This window comes from Leptopilina heterotoma, unplaced genomic scaffold, assembly GCF_015476425.1.
Source record: "Leptopilina heterotoma isolate Lh14 unplaced genomic scaffold, ASM1547642v1 Lhet_114, whole genome shotgun sequence".
In the NCBI taxonomy this organism is placed as follows: domain Eukaryota; kingdom Metazoa; phylum Arthropoda; class Insecta; order Hymenoptera; family Figitidae; genus Leptopilina; species Leptopilina heterotoma.
The window spans coordinates 1,977,311-1,995,013 of record NW_025110833.1 but is presented as its reverse complement, the minus strand read 5'-3'; the positions used below and the strand labels follow the sequence as shown (position 1 = coordinate 1,995,013).

General features: G+C 23.3%; 1 protein-coding gene and 1 long non-coding RNA gene across 16 annotated transcripts in view; one reads left to right on the top strand and one right to left on the bottom strand.

The window, feature by feature from the left end:
• Positions 1-17,703, bottom strand: part of LOC122507790 (basement membrane-specific heparan sulfate proteoglycan core protein) — a 282,285-nt gene that overhangs the window by 242,295 nt on the left and 22,287 nt on the right. The window lies entirely within an intron of this gene.
• Positions 13,204-16,565, top strand: LOC122507848. Its single transcript, XR_006302175.1, has 3 exons — positions 13,204-13,701; positions 13,863-14,021; positions 16,046-16,565. It is a non-coding gene; the product is annotated as an uncharacterized LOC122507848 (long non-coding RNA).

The following is a 17,703-nucleotide window of genomic DNA, read 5'->3' as shown; positions in this document are numbered from 1 at the left end:
AATAATTTTGAAATAATAAATAGAACACTAAGCATAATGCCAATAATTTTGAAATAATAAATAATGAAGTAGGCTGCAGTTTGAAAAATTACTTTTTGATTTAAATTTGCGATGCTTTATGGTCTGTTATTGAAAGATCATTTTCTATGGTATTCAAATCATTCTTTGAAAATTGGATTAATACCTGCCGCTTGAGGCTCTCTCGGTAGAAAATCACCGCCTACATTCACTAGTAATCATATGATATCTAATGTTATGCATCTGCATTTGCAGTAGTAGTCTACTTCAAGTCTTTGTGCTGCCTCAACTCTATGTGCCTTGCGTCACTTTTGTAATATTAAACCACTAAATAATCGTCTCAGAGACAGACATTAATGCATAAAATAACAATTGATTTCTCGCGCTCTAAAGACCACCATTGTGCCTTTTTTCTAGGTACCTATATTTACGAAAAAGAAATCGATAAAACTTCTTTATTTTTATGAGATTTTTGAACCGGTTGTACCCATAAGAAAAATAGAATTTTCAGGCAAAAGTTCTTTCTGATAATGGAAGATATCAGATAAAATTATTTACAATTCGGATAGTAGTGCAAAAATCCCAATAGCTAGTGTCACAAATCTAAAAATATGTAGCAAGTAGTAGGTTTTAGTATAGATAGAAGCTTGAAAATAGAATTAGAATTTAGATATAGATTTAGATGAATTAGAATCTCGATTAGAATTAGATTTAGATTAAAGAATAATTTTTAAACTTCATTGATGATTTGATTTCGTATAATAATATACGACACGAGATAAAAACAAGTATTATTTTAATGTGACAAACGGAATTTTTTTTCTCCTACCAGTATCGAAGGAGAGAAGATTTGGTTCTCTTTAAGTATCAAGATGTTACTCACATGTGAGATACATATTTTTTTCGAGAGCGAACTGATGACTGAAAGAAAGCCTCTCCCTCTCTCTCTAATAACTCCTTGACATTCGGAGAATACAGATGCAGCATTGTCGAGAAATTAGAGAAGAGCCGAGCGATTAGCACAGTACAAGACGAAAGCATAGGTCAACAAACGTGTTTTGTAACTTGCAGTACAATTTACTGTCTCTTCTTCCTACGTGTACGTATGTAGAATATCTAATCAACTTACGCACGCAGACAATGTGTAATCGTTTATTTTTTCACATGCGCGCCTATAACTTGCAGAAAAAAACCACATGTGCCTATAACCAATGCTAAAAATTGTCATCATAATTCAGCGATTTTTGCTGTAGCAGAAATCAATACAGGGAGTATTTTGAACTCAAGTATTTTTCCTACGTGAAGTACTACATAGAAATTACTACCTACTGTTAAAAATCAAACTAACTGTACACCAAAAGGATTGAAACGATGTTGTACAACATCGTTTCAATCTTTTTGGTGTAAAGTTGTAACCCGATTTTTGACCAAAGAGATTAAAACATCATTTCAATCTTCAAAAATCAAAAAAAAAAAAAAATCATTTCAATCTTCATCATTTCAACCAAAAAAGATTAAAACATAATTTCAATCTGTTCGGTGTAAAGCTACAATCCGATTTTTGACCAAAGAGATCAAAACAACATCATTTCAATCTTTCCGATATAAAGTTGAAATCCTCAAAGGTACCGAAAATACATTCGAAATTATTATCCATATTCGAACCAACATTCAACTCGCTGAAAGAGATTTCAACCAAAACCGACTTCTGTTTTTTTCACTATTGATATTTAAAATTACTCAAGTGTTTGTCGAGCTGTTAAACTGCCGAGGCAAAAATCAATCTCGTATATAAGAAAGTGAAAAAAAAACCGAAATGCCGACGACGAAAGTGTAGAGAACTCTTGTCTTATAGAGAGAAATACTGTTATACCATTATGGTATGCATCTGCAAGTGTTTGACGCTTGGGATCCTAAATTAGCAGTTCATGATCTTTCTCCGTAGAGTGTCTAGGCTATGTATAAAACATAGTTATAGAATCTATACACAGACGAGATTAAATCTATCGTTTTCTTTTTTTTTCTCTAAATCTCTTCTATTTTCAGCGACTAAAAAATATTTACCCCAAATCATGAAAAAGCAACACGCGACGCCTTTCTTTTACAACAAGAATTTATTACCTCGCCGTTTGAAAAACGAAGAGGGAAAGAAGAGAACTATTCGATTTTATTGTCATTCCTAAAAATATCTATCATACAACCATTTTTGGAAATACTAAACAAATTCTATAATAACATTTGTAGATTTAATACCCCATGGATCTTGAAATCTCATCTTCGAAACAAAAAATATTCCCTACAATCAATTGTACAATATTACATACATTGTACAATTGATTGATAAGGAAAATGGTATATAATGAAAGGAGTATAACAAGAAAATAGTGTAAAAAGAAAACACCGTATAAAGAGAAAACAGTAGAAAAAGAAAATATTTTCAAATGTATTGAATAACTATCAGAACCAGAATATCAATGAAATTGATTGCTCGAGATATCTGTAGGTTGTTAATTAAAAACTTTCTTTAATTCAGAATTGAAAACTGACGAGACCATCATTGGCTTCATTAGTACGTGTACGTACGCATGCATATATGTATATATATAAATTCGGCGAAACTTGTGATCTGATATGTTGTATCGAGAACTTGATTTGTTGGGTCGGGCCTGCGTCATGCGAAACATTAATTTCGACGTGTGACGTTCAAACTTAAAGGAACGTGGTTAATGTATCATTGCTTTCCGTTGAGGTATCACTGTGTTAATTGACACTGACGATGAAAGATAATTCGCAATTCTCACTTTATAGTTTATGAATAACTATATCGGAATTATTTTCATCTCAACAATTAATTCAATTATATCGGAATCATTTTAATCTCAAATTATTTATCTCACTTTTTATCTTAAATAATTATTTATTATAAATTAAATTAAATTATTTATTTGGTTCAACTAAATTTTGTTTTACATCTCTCTAAATCTACACCCAGAGAAATATATACAGAAAATATAGAATAAATACAAAGTTATAAAAGAAACTGTTAAAAATTTTTCAGACAAGAATTTTTGATATGGAACAACTATTTTTATTCGCATGATTAAAGAGATTTTTTTCGACACACAAAAAAGTAACCTCTTTTTCCGTATATAATATGCAAAATTTCAACTCTGTCTCCCAGAAATAATATTCTTTTCTCTTTCTATACATCGATTTACAATATATAATTTACAATACATCGATTTAAATTTTTTTCTAATTTTCATTCTAATTTTAATAAATTTTGTATAAATTTTTTAAATAGACTTTTAAAGAGATTAATGACATTAAAGATGCAATTCATCATTGACAAAAAAAAGATGCAAAACATGTCCTCGAAATCCCGGTCGAAGATTTTTTTAAGTTACTATAAATGGTTGGATTTTCATTGACCTCTTATGAAATACTTTTTCGTGTGTCACTTTCTCTGGCAATAAACGAAGAATATCGCGGAATGATAGCAACCAAATATCCAGAGAATGAAAGCGTTTTTTTCACATAATAATACTCGTTAAATCTGAATTATAATAAAAATCAAGTTATTAATTAACATTAGTAACAACTCTCTAAATTTGAATTAATAAATTTTACTACTAAATTAGTAAAAATTACTATTTATTAGTTTAGTAAAGAACAATTAATTAATAGTAGAAATATTACTAAATTGAATCAGTGACTCAATTTTCAACTAATTCTGATTTAGAGAGAATTTTTAAAAAATTGAAAAGTTTCATAAAAATTAAAAATATAAAAAAAATGCCCGAAAACAAAAAAAAATTGTCTATATACATAAAAGAAGTTTTAAAGTTTCATAAAAATATTACATATTTAATCCCTACATTCATTCACATCTACAAACTCATTTTTCCTTCTTTATCTTAACCCGACTGCACAAATCGCTCTACAGAAATTCATACGCGCGACAAAAATTTCTATATACAAAATACCAGGTCAAGTCACTTAAACAACAAAAGAAATTATCCCCACATTATTTTAATAACTAAAGCTCTTTATAATTTTTATTCCATTTCATATTCACGTAGTTACTATTATTCATCGAATCATATATACAGTAAACGAAATCCGTAATTATTATAATATATTTTTAATTGTTTACTCTCTAAATGCGTAAATGCGTACGTACACGTAAGAATTTAAATTTCATATAAAATATTTAGGGCTTTTTGTATATTAAAATTAACATAAGAGTTAATAAATAATAAACAAATAATAAAACAGAATTAATATTTAAAATAGTTTTAGGGCTTTTTGTGTATTAAAATTAACAAAAAAAAGTTAATTAATAAATAATAAAACTAATATAGAATATTTATAAAACTCACCAAATGTGTTAAAAGTATAAGGAAATGAAGATAAGAATTTTTCTCCTTTACCTGTAACAAAAAAAATTTACTGAATTAATAATAAAATTCAAAAGCAGAATTAATAGAATAAATATTGCATTTCTATATGAAACTTAATTATTATTCCATGAAAATATTATTTAATTTATATAGTCATATGAAAAGAGTTAAAATTTTATCTCAAAAGTTGAGATCCACTGATTTACAACTGATAAGGTATCGCCTTTTTCTTTCTCGCTATACGTATAACACTCTAGCTCATTTTCGTCTCACCATAATGAGAAACAAGAATTTAAGTACCTATAGTTTTGAAATACACTGCACATGTCATGAAAAGAATAAAAGAATTCTTCCATTTTCTTTGCTATTGCTTTTTTTCTTTAATATTTTTCTCCTTCAAAACTACTCATCATGAAAGACCATTTATACTTTAAATGTAATTAACAACTGAAAAGGTTATAAGAAAAAGAAGAGAACAAAATGTTTGAAAGAAAAAAAAACAAAAAGGTGTTAATACGGCTCTTTTTTAAGAAAGATTTTGCTTAACTTATAGAATAATAACAAGTATAATAATAATAATAAGAAATTATTATTATTATTACTACTATTAGTATTAATTATTAATTAATAATAATTAATCCAACATAAAAATTATCATATCATAGACAATAAAGTACGGCGAATGATAATAAAGAAGAAAACCATGAAACAAGGTTTTTGTGGGGGGTTAAAGAGCGAGAAGTTGTAATAATTAGAAATTGAAAAGAAATTTGAAAGTAACAAACTTTTTATTCGTCTAGAAGAAAAAAAAGAAGTCAAATGGGTCCAAAAGATGTAAAATTAAAAGAAGAGAAATGAAGAGAAAAAAAGGGAAGAAAGTTAAGAGGAGCAAGAGGTAAAAAACGGAGGATGTGCTAAAGATAGATTAACCACAGAGGCTCGAGAGATTCGACCTTAATCTCAACGAATTGTGTGAGCTGTTCAGTTAATTTATCTGATGATAGCTCAGCTGCATAATACATATCGTACTTCATAATTTTAATAACATCGATATCAAGTTAGAATGTAAAAAAAATGTATGCCATTTCGTAATTTTTCTAATTGAATAAAATTACATGACCGTTATCGAGTAATTTTATAATCAATCACTACGCGAATACTGCATCAAAGAGCTCACTTTTTACAGCTAATGAAATAAATGATTAATGCTAATCAAGTATAATAATTATTACAAATATAAGTAAAAATAATTATCATAAATTCAGTTTTTCTCAGGACAGGGCTCGGAACTACGTTCTTTGCAGAAATTCAATTATTTTCAAAATTTTTTTTAAATTTCTCGTCAAAATTTTATAAATAATAAAATTCATCATGTAAATTTAATTATTTTCAAAAGTACTGATTAAATTCTTTACAAAATTCAATTATCTTCAAAAGTAAGAAAATTCTTCGCAGAAATTCAATTATTTTCAAAACATTTTTTTTAATTCTTCTCAAAATTTCAATTATTTTTATAAATATCAAAATTCTTCTGCAAAATTCAATTATTTGCAAAGAATTTTAATAAAAATCTTGTCAAACTTTCAATTATATTTATAAATAATAAAATTCATCCTAGAAATTCAATTATTTTCAAAAGTAATAAAATTCTTCGCAGAAATTCAATTATTTTCAAAAAATTTTTTTAAATTCTCCTCACAATTTTAATTATCTTGATAAATATCAAAATTCTTCTACAAAATTCAATTACTTTTAAACATTTTTAAAAAAATCTGTTCAAAATTTCAATTATCTTTAAAAATAATAAAATACTTCTCTGAAATTTAATTATTTGTAAAAATAATAATAAAATTCTTGTCAAAATTTCAATTATCTTTATAAATATAAAAATTCATCCTAGAAATTCTATTACTTTCAAATTTCTTTTAAATTTTTAGTCAAAATTTTATAAATAATAAAATTCATCATGGAAATTTCATTATATTTTCAAAAGTTCTGATTAAATTCTTTACAAAATTCAATTATCTTCAAAAGTAAGAAAATTCTTCTCAGATATTCAATTATTTTCAAAAAATCTTTTTTAATTCTTCTCAAAATTTCAATTATCTTTATAAATATCAAAATTCTTCTGCAAAATTCAATTATTTGCAAAGAATTTTAATAAAATTCTTGTCAGAATTTCAATTATCTTTATAAATAATAAAATTCATCCTAGAAATTCAATTGTTTTCAAAATTTTTTTTAAATTTCTCGTCAAAATTTTATTTATCTTCATAAATAATAAAATTCATCCCGGAAATTTAAATAGTTTCAAAAATTCTGATAAAATTCTTTGCGAAATTCAATAATCTTCAAAAGTAAGAAAATTTTTCGCAGAAATTTAATTATTTTCAAAAAATTTTTTTTTATTCTTCTCACAATTTCAATTATTTTTATAAATATCAAAATTCTTTTGCAAAATTCAATTTCTTTTAAACATTTTTAAAAAAATCTGTTCAAAATTTTAATTATCTTTATAAATAATAAAATTCTTCTCTAAAATTTAATTATTTGTAAAAATAATAATAAAATTCTTTTCAAAATTTCAATTATCTTTATAAATAAAAAAATTCATCCTAGAAATTCTTTTAATTTCCAAAATTTTTTTTAAATCTCTCGTCAAAATTTTATTTATCTTCATAAATAATAAAATTCATCCCGAAAATTAAATTATTTTCAAAAATTTTGATAAAATTCTTTGCAGAAAAGAAATTCAATTATTTTCAAAATTTTTTTTTAAATTCTTCTCAAAATTTCAATTATCTTTGTAAATATCAAAATTCTTCTACAAAATTCAATTACTTACTAATGTTTTATAAATTTCTTCCCAAAAATTGAATTATTTTCATAAAAAATAATTTAAAAAATTTTTTTTTGCAACTTTTTTGCTTCGTTTTTTGTAAATGACTAAAAGTAATTATGATTATTATTTTTATATTTATATTTTATAATTTTTTTAATATTTACATTTTTGATATAATAACCATGCAAATTTCACGGATTATTAGCGAAAATTTGCTAAAATATTTGGATTAAATAATTTACATAAAAAAATTTATAATGAAATTATTAATACTTTGAAATGACAGTTTTTAAATATTGGCAATTTGATTAGAGTATCGCAATAAACCAGGAAAACATAAATCAATTCTCTAGTAACTAACTTCAACAATAACCTATTTTTTATTATTAATTCAGAACTATATTTAGACGAAGGCATTTCATTAATTACGACCTATTTCAATTCATCTAACCAACATCTGAATAAAGTACCCACACATATTTAATAGCAAATAATTCACCAAATTTTTTATACACATTTCCGATTTTGTCGCTTAATATAACTTCGATTTGTGACTAAACAATTTTGTTACTAAATTATTATTATTTGTTATTAATTATTATTATTATTTATTATTATTATTATTAATTATTGCTAATTATTAATTTAAAAGTTTAAATTATAAAAAAATTTACTAAAAAAATGAATGAATATAAAATAAATATACGTATGAGTAAAATAAAATTGTAATAAAAATTAAAAATTCAAATTTAATTAAAAAATTCCCCCATATCAAGAGGTGGAAATTAAAGTTAGCCATATAATAACGATGATTAATACTGATACATTAACATTCAATTTCATTGAAGACAATTATTTATCAGTTTCTCATCGAATGTCAAGTGTCAATTTCGTCGTAAGGAAATTTTAAGTATATTTAACTATTTCAATTACTTATCAAGGACAAGTAAAATATTTGTCATCATCAAAAGCATTTTAGAGAAATTATTGTATAATCGATTTTCGGAAAAATATTCCCGCAGCGATAAGATATTAAAAAAAATTACGTTCAAAGTCCGGGATGAATTTATTTTCCAATAATTCAATCAACATTATTATTATTATTTTTCTTTCTGGACCATTAGCTATACTTATTAATTATATTAAAATTAAAAACCTTAAAAAAAATACTTGAAAATACGTATTTATAATATAGGTAGATTAAGATGATATTAAGAATAATAAAATGTACAAAATTACTTCAGGGCAAAACACTTTCATGTAACTGACAAGTGACTGCCACAACATTTTAATATAGACTACTTTGAACGCATATAATTAACAAGTATGCATAAAACATTGAATCTTGATTCTAATCTCGCCATCATTGAGATACTAGAGATATAATTCTTTTAAAGATACGGCTCGTTGTGAATGAATCACTTATAACCGAATGATTTAATAATAAAATCGTTTAACTTTATAAATAATAAAGTATTTTCAAAAATAAAAAATTTTTTAAAGCATTTAAGCAATATCAGAGCGAAAATAAATTGTACGACGAGAATAACGATGTAACGTGAATAATCTTATTTAATATGAATAAAAAAAATTAAAAATCTTATTCTGTGAATAAGCTTCGTTCACAATAACAGAATTTTTTGCCAATTGAAAGGAAATTTTTTAATTTAACTAATAAATTGAAACTTTCGCATAAATTGACAACTAATAATAATTAATAAATTAAAATTTTTTGACATAATTAGAATTTTACTGCTTATTAATAACTAATTGATTAGTTAATTAATTAGCAACAACTAATTAATAAATTAAAACTTTCAGTCATATTTAAAAGTTCACTATAAATATTTATAGTGAACTTTTAAATATGACTGAAAGTTTTAATTTATTAATTAGTTATTGCTAATTAGTAAAAATGTTTACTAATTTGAATTAGTGACTGACTTTTTGCTTTTGAATTAGTTAATTCTTTACTAATTAATTAATTTGGTTAAATACGATTTGTCAAAACTTTCGAAAATATTTTGAAGTTATCCGTTTATTAATAATTAAGAAATAATTAAAAATTGATTAATTATTAATAAATTATTAAGAAGTAATTAATTATTAATTAAAGACTAATTAATTATTATTAAGAATTAATTAATTATTCATTAAAGACTAATTAATTATTATTAAGAATTAATTAATTATTAATTAAAGACTAATTAATTAATAATTACTATTAATTATTAATAATTAATTAATAATTACTATTAATTAATAATAATTCATTATATTTTACGAGTGATCTGTCACTTTGAGGTTATGCGAATATAGTTCTAGTTAAAGCCTATAAATTTTTCTAACTTTATATCGAAAAATGTATAAATTCGGTGAATTCAAAAACGTATATTATATAAACGTCACGTTTATTTTAAAAATTTCCGAAACAATTTTAGTGCAATAAAGTTATTTTCTCCAGACTGCGAAGAGGTTAATAAGTTACGTTAATTTCATAAATACTGGACAGCAAAGGGTACATTTCATACATTTAACGAGCGTTGAATGATGTCATGAACTATATTTACGATTCGGACTCAAAACTCTTTCAGGATAATGTAATTATTATAAAACATATTATATTATTCGATTATATTTATTCATATCAATAATATATATTTATAATATTCTATTTATATTAATTATATAATAATATAGTACCTATTATTACTTTTTGTATTATTTTAAATAATAGTTAATAATGTAATATAATTATTTATATAATTATAATAATTATAATAAAATAATATAATAAATATTTGCCTTTTGTTAAAATGACCCTACAGTATTGAACATTCAAATGAACGAAAGTTATTTATTTTTTATTAAAATTAAATTTTGATAACAATAATTTTACGTCATTATAAAAAAAATATAAATTATAAATTATAAATAAAAAATATAAAAAATAAAAATCGTAAATAATATTATAATTTTATAAGAATATAAATATTATAGGTATAATATAACTAATAGTTTCCAATAATGTTAAATTTGAGTTAACCTATTAAAGATTAAAGTAAAATCTTTAATGTGTCTAAGTATGCAAACGATATATCAGCGAAAATCTATAAAATCTTATGCCAAGATAAATGAATGTCGTTTTCAATTTAATGAAATTTATTGTTGCAATTTCCTAGTATAATTTCAACTGTTGTCATCGAGTGATGTTATACATACACGAAACTGTCTTATTTCTTCGTATCCTACTTTTGGCCAGACCGTCGATTGCAAATTCAAGATTTAACTTGAATTAATCATCAGTTTCTAATTTTTGACATTTGAACTTATTGTTGGTGATTCCTCGAAGAATGGAAATCTTGTGCCAACACTTGTGTCTCACATCACTCATCAAATATAGACTTTGAAATGTTATATACAGAAATTTGTTCATCGTATATATTTTTAAAAATATATCATCATTATACTTTTAAAGACTATCAAATTTATGAAAATATAATAAATTTACAAAAATACAAATTTGTAAAAATATGTAATTTACAAAAATGATAAATTTTTAAAAGCAATAAATTTTTATAAATGTAAAAGTTTGTAAAATATATCAAAATTTATAAAAATGATAAATTTATAAAAACAATAAATTTATAAAAAATAACAAATTTGTGAAAATAACGAAATTTTAAAAATAATACATTTAAATAAAAATAACAAACTTGTAAACATAGGAAATTTATAAAAATGATAAATTTATAAAAAGTAACAAAGTAAAAATACCAAACTTTTAAAAATAATAAATTTAATTAAAAATAACAAATTAGTAACAATATCCAATTTATACAAATAATAAATTTGTAAGAATATAAAATTTATAAAAATGGTAAATTTATAAAAATATCCAATTTATAAAATTAATAGATTTTAAAAAATATCAAATAAATTTACAAAAATAAAAAATTTGTAAAAATATCAAATTTGTAAAAATATCAAATTTGTAAAAATAAAAAATTTGTGGAAATATTTAAATTTTAAAAATAATACACATTTAAATAAAAATAACAAATTTGTAAACATAGGAAATTTATTAAAATGATAAATTTATAAAAATGACAAATTTGTAAAAATATCCAATTTATAAAATTAATAAATTTGTAAAAATATCAAATAAATTTATAAAAATAGCAAATTTGTACAAATATCAAATAAAATTACAAAAATAACAAATTTGTAAAAATATCAAATTTATAAAAATGATAAATTTATAAAAACAATAAATTTATAAAATTAACAAATTTGTAAAAATAAAAAATTCATAAAAATGATAAATTTATAAAAATAAATTTAAAAAGACGATTTATGATGTAAAATGACAGAAGTCATAAATTCATGATATCAAAGATATTGTGAAAAAAGAATAAAAGAATTATAAAGATATGAAATTTTATTCTTACAATATTAAAGTACGATTGGAATAGATACTAACAGACACTGGGAAATAAAGACATTCAGAATCTTTTTCAACCATTTTGAATATATATGTATATGAACCTAATCACTATCTATTCATTCCTAACCCTTCACAATTTCTTGTTTCTCGAGGATTCGTGAGTTTTTCAAGGACGAGATTCGTCTGCCTTTACAGCTAATACATACCCTCTACATATATATGTATATGCAGTCCCATCCAGTCCATTTCAAAATTCATGACCGCATACAATAAAAAAAAAAACATAACACTAAATGGCCTATTTTTCACTTGAAACGAGTTTTTTCTATTTTCTCTCCAAAACTGTATCATTTGCCACAAAAAATTCTGCATTGAATCAAACTCTTTAAACACAATGAAAAAAGTAATCGTAATTTTCCAATTTTCCTAAAAACTTTTAAAGATTTTTCTGCAAAGATATAGTAACACGCTCTGAAATTTACTAAATTATAGGTTATGTTTGGTAGAAATTGTTTTACCTCGATTCAAGATTCCTTTCTGTAGATTTAATTTCCACTTTTCTTATTTCCATTGTCTCAAAAGTGTTTAATAGGGACGAGGAACTGTTTTTGATTATACAAAATAAACTCTCTGGTGTTTTTTTCATTGAAATAAAGGATTTATTGTCAGGAGGAATTGTCAGATTGGACGCCAAGCGAGAACTGAGAGTTACGATCTTTGCCGCTAGAGGGGAGGGTTCGCAATGTGCGACAGAGGATAAAGAAGAAATCCCTTATTATGCGAAACATTGTCAAGTTGTAAATTTAACTTGTTTTACACTGGAAAAAAGCCTAATGTTAATTAACAATGTATTATTTTGGAAATTTCTCGCTTTACGAATAACATTTTACTATGTTACAGACCGAATGTTAAATTAACAAACCGAGTATCTAAAATAACCAGTTTTACGTAACTTTTAAGCAAATAATGTATAAATTAATATATTATTTCAATAAAAAACATGACACTAAATGGAGTACTTTTCACTTGAAACGTGTTTTTTCTATTTTCTCTCCAAAACTGTATCACTTGCCGCAAAAAATATTCCGTATTGAATCAAAATTTTTAGACACAAAGAAAAAAGGGGAAAAGGGAATCGAAATTTTCCAATTTTCTCCACTTTTAGAGAATTTTCTGCAAAAATATAGTAACACGCTCTGAAATTTACTAAATTACAGGTTATGTTCGCAAGAAATAGTTTTACCTTGATTGAAGTTACCTTTCTGTAAATTTAACTTCCACTTTCCTTGATTCCACTGTATTCGAAATGTTTTAGTTACCAGGAGCTGTTTTCGATTATAAAAAATAAACTCTTTGCTATTTTTTGATTAAAAAAAAACGATTATTGTCAGGACAAATTGTCAGATCGAACGCCTTGGCCTTGGCGAGTGCTGGACTGCTGGCGAGTACTGTGCAGTACCGTGAGAGTTACATTCCTCGCCGCTAGAGGGGGGTAAGTTCGCAATGTGCGACAGAGGGTAAAGAAGGAATCTTTAATTATGAATCATAAACATAACCTGTAAATTTAACTCGTTTTTGCTCGTTTCTTACATTTCTTTCCTCACAATTTCGTCTCCTTTCCTTTCAGAAGGAAATACGTTTTTTTAAAAGGAAAAAGTTGCTAAAAGTGCCGAAACTTCAGAAATTACAGTGTTACAGTTATATTAATTCCTTTTGAGAGAAAAGAATATTTTGAAAATGTAACAATAAAAAACAGTGAAAACAAGGCAATCAACAAATCGCAAATGCAGAAACGATTATCTTTTTTTTTGTTACAATTATTGATTACAATTGTGTGATGGAAACAATTATTATTTGTTATAATTGTACGGAAAAAACAATGTTTTAACAGGGATGGAGTTATAAAGATATTTCTAAAGTGTAAACAAGGTATGTTTCCAAAGATGTCGAGACCTTGTGAATGAGGAGAATGAAAAACGAAGATATGTATGGTATGGGTATCAATAAATTTCATTTTATCAGCTGCTCCATAAATTTGTACTCTAGCTTTTGTTGCTCAATGATGCATGCAAGAACCGTACTATATATACTTTGGTGCAGTCAAGTAACAATAATTTCACTATTTTCTTTTAAATCCTTTTAACCATTTTAGGTTTTTTCATCACATGTGGGAATAATAAAGGGCGAAAAACGCCGTATTTGGTCATCTGTTTTTACTACTACTGCTTCTGCACTAATAACTAGTGCCACTATTTCTAGAACAACTAGTCCAACTTCTACCACTTCCCTGCCGTAAGGATAGACTGAAAAAGTACTGAAATTGTACTATTTTAATTGTTATTTTGACGATATTCTCGAATTTGTCGATCGAGACTCGTTCGACATGTAAAAGTTAACAAAATTTTCAACCAAATTCCCGTTAAATTTTTATTTAAATTAAATAAATTGTATTTGGACCAGTAATTTTAGTATTTAAGGCAAAATAATATTTTATAAATAAATATAATATTATTAAGTCCATTATTATAATTTATTCATATAAATAAAAATTATTTGATATTTCTAAAGTTCTTAAAGTTTAAATAAACGAAATTTATTTATTTTTTCTTTAAATTAAATATTTATTACAGTAATTTTGCTTCACTATAAAAGGAAATTAATTTCAAAGTTTTTAGATGTGAAATTAAATTTTTTATTTTTTATTGTAATCAGTAATTTTTGAAAATATTTTTAACCGAAAATATTTCGAAGATTTGAACGTTCAAAATTTGTTGATTAAATAATATTCGATAAAAATAAATTTTTCTAGTGTTTATTATAAATAAATATAATAAAATTCTTTGCAAAACTTCAATTATTTTTATAAATAATAAAATTTGCATAGTAATTCAACTATTTTTAATAGAATTTTCTTAAAATTTTTCAAAATTTATCAATTATTTAAAATATTTTAATAAAACTGTTCAAAATAAATTAATTATTTTCAAAAAAATATATATTCTTGGCAGAATTTCAATTATTTTCAATGCAATTTTAACTGTATTCCTCGGAAAATTCAATTATTTTAAAAAATATTTAAATTTCTCCTCGAGAATTAAAATATTAAAAAAAATTAATTTAATTCTTTCCAAAAATTATTTCTAATAATATTTATTAAAATTTGTTTATATGAATTCAATTATCCTTAATATTGTACTTCAATTTCTCGAAAAAATTCAATTATTTTCCAAAATTTTAATATAAAAATATTTAATTATTTTCAAAAATACTAAAATTTTTCCTGAGAAATTCAAATATTTAAAAAAAATTAATACTATTATTTCACAAAAATTCAATTATTATTTTGATACATAAATATTCTTGGCAGAATTTCATTTATTTTTAAAAATACTTAAATTTCTCCTCAAGAATTAAAATACCTATTAAAAAAAATTAATTTAATTCTTTGCAAAAATTCATTGATTTTACAATTTTAATTATATTCCTCAAAAAATTCAATGATTTTAAAAAATTTTGATTAGAATTCTCAGAAAGAATTTAATTACGTATTTTCAAAAAATTTGATAAAAAGATAAAATTATTAAACTCTTAAATAATAAATCATTATTAAATGATAAAATTCTTCATGAGAATTAAATTTTAGAAATCTTTAATTATTCTATAATTTATTTATTTTTATATTATCTCTTTTATAATAAAAGAAATTTATATTTGTATTTAATTTAAAATTTTAGAAAATAGTTGGTCACTGATTCAAATAGTAATAAAATAATCAATAATAACTAATTATTAGTTAATTTAAATTTTAAGTTAAGAGAAAATGAAAATTTTGGTATGATCCTAAAGCTCTGAACGTTCAAATGAACGAAATTTATTTATTTTCTTCTTTAATTTAAATATTTATTACAATAATTTTTTGTCGGTATAAAAAAATGAATTATAAAGTTTTTAAGTGTAAAATTTAAGTTTTTAATTTTTATTGCGAACAGTTATTTATAAAAAGTGTTTCGTTCATTTGAACGTTCAAAACTTGTGGATCATAATTTTGGTAACAAATTCAGTGAGTCGAATTTGACTATTTTTGTATTTATTTACTAATAATTAGTAATTATCTACTATTAACTATAGTTATTTTTTACTAATTGCTGAAGCAAAAAAACAACCATGATTTTACCAATGTAATTAGTTATTTTTAACTAATTCAGATTTAGAGAGATAATATAATATAATAATGACAGTTATTATAATATAAATATTATAATTAATTATGATATAAACATTTATTAGATAACACATTATATAACCCAATAAATATTTAAATCCATTATTTTTCAGTTAAATTTCCCCGGGGTGCATCTATCATCTACAATTAAGGATCATACATTTCCATCCGTACGATTAAAAGTCATAGATTGATTCTACTTAATGTCTTGAACCCGCAACAAATTTACTGATATATACGGTCGCTCTCGAGTAATTCAAATTATCATAATATTATACTGCCATAACCATATAATCAAAAGTTGTATACATACACGTCATATCACAACGTATAATCTTCAATTATTTTATAGATATACAGACTCTTGAACTTTTTTTTACAAACTTGATCGTGAACGCTTCATCATATGCGATCCGGGAGGACTCAAACTTGTCTTATTCGAAGTACACTACTATTCTTCGCAACGATTACTCTTTACAGAAGAATAAATTGAATATTTAAATGATTTTGAAAAAAAATTCTGTGGCATAAGTCCCGCTAAAGGTATAATATTGCATCAAGATTCATACATATAGATGCATTCGAATATTCACGATGAGTGGAACGAACGATAAAAAAACGATCATTACAAAATTAAAGGGAAATAGAGAAAAGAACAAGAAAAAAATAGAAAAGAAACATAAATATTATAGAGATTTTTTAATGTTAATGTATACTCATTTAATCAAATAGATTTAAATTTCTTTATTTTTTTTAGATTTCGATTTATTTCATTTTTCCATAAAGTTTCGAACGTTGAAATAAACGAAATATTTTTTTTCAAATTACTGAAAAATACTGTAACTGAACATTTATTTTGCTAAAATTTATTTTTTCAATTATGAAAAATAATATTTCGTAAATAAAATTTTAATTAAAAGAAGTAATAAAAATATCGCCGAAAAGCAAAATTAAACATTTTGAAACTTTATAAACTAATTTTTAATGTTTGACTCAAAATTATTGTGATGGTTGATATTAATAATAATTAATTGTAAATTCTCGCAAATTTTATTTTTTTAAGAACGTGTCACATTATGCGAGAAAGTAAACAGCACCTAATTGATTTTTATACAATATGCAAAAATAGAAATGATAGAATAATGAGAAGAAGAAAAAATGAAATGTAAATATTCTGTATTTTTAAAAGCCAAAAGTGATGTAATTCATTTCTATTAAAAAATATTACCATGACAGATTATCATTTAAAGTAATTATAGAAACTAAAAGAAAGAAAAAATCGGACATCTAAAAGTGTCGACTATAGAATTTAATACATTCTTATCATAATAATTGAACTCAATTATTTATTCCCGCACTCATCAAATACGTAAAATATAAAATATATTCTTATTTTAAACTCACACTATTATATTCCCGCTTGTCATAGTTGTCAGTTTGAATTTTTATGGTGTCGCATTTGACTGCTATGCACAAAGTATATTAATTCAGTTGAAAACTATTGGCCTCAAGGCACAGAAATAATACTTCCTGCATATATATGTATATTACTTCTCTTCTGCACAGGTACATTCAACCTGCTGCATATAATCTTCAAATACATTTTATACTTTAATATTAATATTAATTTTTTTTAATATTTTATTTATTAACTTTTTAATATAACTTTTTTGATACTAATTTTATAGAATTAATTTATTAGTATTAATTTATTAATATTAATTTATTAATATTAATATATTTATATTAATTTATTAATATTAATATACCT